The following is a 6,229-nucleotide window of genomic DNA, read 5'->3' as shown; positions in this document are numbered from 1 at the left end:
GTATAGTAAGAACACAAAATATTTGTAGAATGAAAATGCAATGTTCACATAATAGAGTGTTTCTAAGTAACACATTTTTAACTGGCATATTTCTTCATGTTTTCACTTTTTCCTCAAATATGTATTAACCTATTCTATGCTGTAGAAACCATGTTATTATTGATGTTTTTAATAATGGGTAGGACAGAACATTATGATAAAAAGATTCCACAATTAGCCTTAGCTGGTTTGGCTCAGTGGATATAGTGTCAACCTGTGGACCCAAGGGTCCTAGGTTTGATTCTGGTCAAGGACAGGTACCTTGGTTACAAGCTTCTCACTGGCCAGGGGCCTGGTCAGTGCTCTGCAGGAGGCAACTGATCAATGTGTTTCTCTCACATCAATGTTTCTGTTTTTCCCTCTCTCTTCCACTCCCTCTAAAAATCAATGAGAAAATATCCTCAGGTGAGGATTTAAAAAAAATCAACAATTGGATAATGGAGGCGTGTATGTAAAGAATTAATCACCAAATGATAAAAAAGAACTACGGTAGGTACAACACACCCCCAATGACATCCATACAATAATCCCCAGAAATTATGAATATATATGGTCATGGCAATGAGGAATTAACGTAACAGATGAATTTAAGATTTCTAATTAGCTCACCTTAAAATCCTGGGTTATCCAGGCAGTCCCAGTGTAATCACGTGTATACTTTATAAGTGATAGAGGCAGAAGAGCCTGAATGAGAGTAGGAGGTGGAGGATAGAAACAGGGTCAGAGTGATATGAAGTGAGAAAGACACAACCTACCATTGCTGGCTTTGAAGATGGAAGAGTCAAGGAATTGCACAACCATTCAGAGTTGGTAAAGGCAAAAACATGGATTTTCCCTTAGAGCTACTATAAAGGAATGCAGTCCTGCTGACCCCTTCATTTTAGCCTAGCAAGATCCATTTCGGACTCCTGACCTCCAGACCTGTAAGATGATATATTTGCATTGTACAAAGTTTGTAGCACAGCAGCAATACAAAACTAATACAGGAACCATATGCACTTGCTAGACAAGAGGATAAGAGGTGGGGCCTGAATCCCCATTATATTTATTAAGCTTTTGTCCTTGTGTGTACTATATTTAGCACAAAATAAAATTTTCAAAGAAGTAGGAGTCATGGTCTCTGCTGTTGAGGAAAAAAGTTGACAAACTAGTTGGATTTTCTAATGGGAAACACAACCATATGGCAGAGATGTTAGAAGCACACAATTGTGCCAACAGGATAATCAACCATAATTTACATGGCCAGCCATCCCAGAGAATTGGCAAGCAAGGAGCATTACTGGAGCAGCTGTTGCCATGGACCCAAATCCTATGATAGTGACTGAAATAGAAACAAAACAAACAAGCAAATAGAAACCCTCAGAGATCTTGAATTTGTTAAATTGAGAGGCAGCACAGTGTAATCACAAGGAGTACAGAGCTACCTGAATACAATCTCAACTCTACCCCACAGTAGGCTTTTGACTTGGGACAAGTTACCTAAGCATCATCCTTTTCCTTATCTCTAAAATGAAGTTGGCCCCTTCCAGCCATTCTCTGAGAACTGGCTGACATCACTTCCAAAATAAGCCAAATATTCTTTCTTTTTTTAAATGTATATAAAAGATATAATCAAGGACAATTTTAGTACAGGAAAAAATGTATGTGTATGATTTACTTAACAATACTCAAATGTATTTATTACTACCTACTTTATGCCAGGTTCTTTTACACTTTTACAGATACATACATTAACACCTCCATCTATATACATACATATGTATACATATATATATATATTATATGTATATATATATAATGTATGTATATATACATATAATATGTATATATACACACACACAAGTATATATATCTAGAGAATATGTACATTTCTATAGAGAATATATATGAAGAAAATATATTTAGTAAAGCACCATAAGAGTTTTATAACTAAGCTAGTATATATTGGAGATTCTGAAACATAATTGAAAGAATAAAGGAAAATTTGACATGGCCACAGTATTAGTCAGGGTTCCCAGAGTAATAGTACCTAAATAAACAGAGAGAGGTAAGGAATTATCTTAAGTGATTATGAAGACTGAGAAGTCCTATGATTTTCAACCTGCAAGCTGGACCATCAGGAAAGGTGATGGGGAGCCCCAAAGCCAAGAGAGCTAATTGGGTATGCTCCAATAGGAAAGCATGCAGCCTCAAGACCCAGTAAGAGCTGATGTTTTATTTTGAGTTCAAACACAGGAAGAGACCCATGTCCCAACTCAAGGCAATCAGGCAGAAAAATTCTCTACTACCTGGGAGTCCATTATTGACCAAAAGCTATTAATTTCATAGAACTCTCTAGTGGTCTCAGGAATACCCAGGAGATAACTACTCATTTCACAATATTCCTCTTCCACAGTATCCATAGTCATTAAAAACATTTTGCTTTATCAAGTAGGCCAGAGGGTGGGTTGGTGGGGGAAAGTTTAGTTACACAGAGCTTTCAAATGTGGATAAATTCATTACATCAAAAATTGATTCTGTTTAAAAACCCACAGATACTATCAGACAATTTTTAAGTACTAAGAAGTTGTCATTCTTACATGGCAGATACAGGTCTTCCAAAATTCTAATTCTCACTTGAAATACCAAATTAAGTCATAGGTAACAAACTGCCTACTGTTTTTTGTTACAATGAAAAGCTTACATTGTTTCTTTTTTTTGGGAAAGTCCACAAAGGCTTATCTTAATACCCATCGTTCTTCGGAGACACTCTTTCAAGTAAAAATGTTATTGTCTGCAAAACGCAGCAGATTGAGCAAAATTCAGTCAACCATACAAGCCTAGATATAACTATTTTCTATGACTTGCAGCAAAAATACTCATTTTGCAACACAGAATACTAAATAAAACTATTCTAAAGGGTTGACATTTAATAAAATATGGGCATTTTTGTGTACAAATGGCATTGTTTTTGCTTATGTGTGGTGAAGAATACAATAATTACTTAACAAAGTCTGGTGTCACTCCATTTATGGCACTAACAATTTCACCACTTTTATAGCATCAGTATAAATGTCAACAGTGTGCAAAAAGGACAATAATGTGCAAATATTATTATAAAAATAGTTTGACCTCACAGATACCCCAAAAGTATGTTAAGGATACTAAACCGAAGATTCCTAGACCCCAGTTTGAAACTCACTTTACTGAAGGGTAGCCAACATGTAACTTGCCCTAAATGTATAGTGTGCTAAGAGCATCAGTCAGGTTCTTTACTAGAAGACTCCTCTTATTTTTCAACCAAGTTGATTAGAGTTAAGAGAGTCGCAGCTATTTATATGAGTAATATAGAAAAAGCATATCATTTTCCTTTAAGTAATTATTTCAAAATTCATTAATTTTCTCTAGCATTTCCCCAACATTTGTAAGGGTATTATTAGCCCCTTTTATAGAATAAGAAACTGAGATTACTATTTGGTGGAAATAATATTAGACTAGGATTTAGTTTTATAATGTCTTAGTCTCACATGGGAATTGGAATGCAGGAAAAATATTGTCTTGGGTCTATTTTAAGGGATAAATATATTTTTATTTATAAGCTCATTATCCCATACTGATCAACATGAATGACAGTAAAATATCCAGGAGAGCTCAGTTCAAACAAGTAAGTAACTGTGCTTAACTGAAGGTCGTTGTTAATCCTAACCAATGAAATGGCTAATAGATAATCCTTTTTAAAAGATACCAACTCAAAATCAGTCTTTAAAATGGTACTTTCTACTGAAAATCTATAAAGACCAAAGAAACCTTTTACAAAATAATTTTCTTTACTTTTAAACTTAATGTAATCAATTGTTATTCAAATTTTCTTTAATGTAGTTGTTTCCCCCCAGTACAATGCATAACTTCATTAGTCTCATTGCTTGCTCTTCTAAACCAATATATTTTATTAGGTTTATTTGCTTACACTGTACCTGCTCTAGGCTGAAAATCAGTTTTTGAACAAATTCAATATATTTAGAAAAAAATGAAATGTACTAAATTACCATTGTGTTCTTCTTTTGTTTTGTTTTTAGTGAACTTGTAAACAAAAAAGCTCCCATTTCAAAAAAAAAAAAACACAAAAAACAAAATCCCAAATCATATATATGTTTACAGTGATTACATTTATCTAAGCAACATATATACATGTTCAATTTTAAGATGTTAACTAAATATCTGTGACAAATATGCTTTTTAAAATATATATACACCAAGAGCATTGTGAAGTTAATGCAGAGTCCTGAGGATTATCTAGTAGTCACTAGGTTTTTCTTAAGTTTTCACTTTAAATGCTGTTATTTCTAACACAGGTAAGCAGGCAGTCTTTCTTCATATGCTCAAACACTGGACCCTTTGGTTACTACCATATCATCTGGCTTGCAAATAAGAAGCCAACCATTTAAGAATGTTTTAAGTGAACAATTAGCAAACCCTAGGGATGGATAAACCCTAAGAATGCACAGTAGTGAGCATATACAAGTATCACAACTGTGGGTGAACACTGCTCATCCCATTCTTCTGAAATGAGATCTCAAAGCTGAATAGCTAAAAGTAAAAGATGTTCACAAAAAAATTGGCATATGCACAATTTCTCCACCTATTCGTGTGTGTCAACCATTTAGTTCACTTTTCCACTTGGAAAAAAAAAATGGAATAGAAAACTGGACACCATGTTTCACTATCTCAGTTAATATTTACAATTACAACAATGCTTCCCAGAGCCAGTTTATACTGAAATTAAGTTCTTTACACCAAAGAAATGGTTGTCCACAACCACTGGCTAGTGTACATATGAACTAAAATGTCTCGATTTGGGGAGAAACCAATGCTGCTCCAATCACCGGCACTGCTTCCTCTGTTCCTTCATTCTCGCTTAGAAACCTGTGGCGTTTGGAGCCTGCTGACCCTGCCCACTGGAAGAGGCCGCCGACTGGGCTGCTTTCTGCTTCAGCGTCGTCCAGTCAAATGTGTAGTCATACTGGTGGTTCAGGGTCCTGAAAAGAATGCGGAAGAGCTGCCTCAGATACATGTAATTCGGGGCTTCTTCAAAGCGCAGCCCACGGCAGTAGTTTAAGTACATGGCAAATTCCGAAGGAAACCCCTTACATAAGACTTCAACAGGAATGGACATCTTCTTTTCACTAATCTTCTCGTATTTCTGTACCTTGGTGGCAGCCTTCAGCCCTTGCCAGGGCAGGCTGGTTCTGTTAAAATACATCAAAACGTAGCCTAACGATTCCATGTCGTCCCGGCGACTCTGTTCCACGCCAAGGTGGGCATTGATGCTCGCATACCGGGCCGTGCCCGTGAGGTTTTTATCTTCTCTGTACGGTATGTGTTGCCTTGTCCTGTTGTCTCTGTACTTTTTGGCCAAACCGAAATCAATCAGGAACAACTTATTACAGTGGCGCCCGATGCCCATGAGGAAGTTGTCCGGTTTGATGTCTCTGTGTATGAAATTCTTTGTATGCACATATTCCACCCTGCTGATCATCTGGTCCGCCAGCATCAGTATAGTCTTCATGGTGAAGCTCCTGGAGCAGAAGTTGAAGAGGTCTTCCAGGCTGGGCCCCAGGAGGTCCATGACCAGCACATTGTGGTCTTTCTCCTGCCCGTACCACCGGATGTGCGGGATGCCCACCCCGCCCTGCAGGATCTTGTAGAGCTTGCTCTCGTACAGCAGCTGTGGGTGCCGGGCCTTCAGGGACTCGAGCTTCACCGCCACCTCCTCGCCGTTGGTGATGTTGATCGCCAGGTAGATGTCCCCGAAGGAGCCGGACCCGATCTTGCGCACCAGCTTGTATTTCCCCCGGACAGTGAATTCGGCCTGAGAGCTGCTGCAGCTCGCCATCCCGGGACACGGTCTCCAGCGGGGCTGCGGCCAAGACCGGCCTCTCACGGCGGCAGGGCCCCGAGCAACTCCGCAGAGGACGTTGGCCGGAAACGGAAACGGTGAAACGGAAGCGGCGGTTCTCTCGGTGTCACAGGGCCCAGAATCCCCCAAGGGGACCCAATCACCTCCGCCCCGTCGGGCTGCTCCTTTCCGGGCCGCCGTTTCTAAGGGGCTCGCGAGGTTCCCAGGCTGGGCCGCTTGGATTCTGGGCTTTCGTGACGTCGCGGGCTGGAAGAGGCGGGCGTTGAGTTAGGACGGGGTTCGCGCTGCCCCCAC

At 39.2% G+C, this 6,229-nt stretch overlaps 1 pseudogene; it reads right to left on the bottom strand.

The window, feature by feature from the left end:
- Positions 1-4,933: 4,933 nt before the first annotated feature.
- LOC139017867 (casein kinase I pseudogene) lies at positions 4,934-5,911 on the bottom strand (annotated as a pseudogene).
- Between the last annotated feature and the right edge of the window lie 318 nt (positions 5,912-6,229).

This window comes from Myotis yumanensis, unplaced genomic scaffold (genome assembly GCF_028538775.1).
Source record: "Myotis yumanensis isolate MYYU_CA2020_CCGP unplaced genomic scaffold, mMyoYum1.0.hap1 SCAF_10, whole genome shotgun sequence".
Lineage (NCBI taxonomy): Eukaryota > Metazoa > Chordata > Mammalia > Chiroptera > Vespertilionidae > Myotis > Myotis yumanensis.
This window is presented reverse-complemented; position numbering and strand designations above follow the sequence as displayed.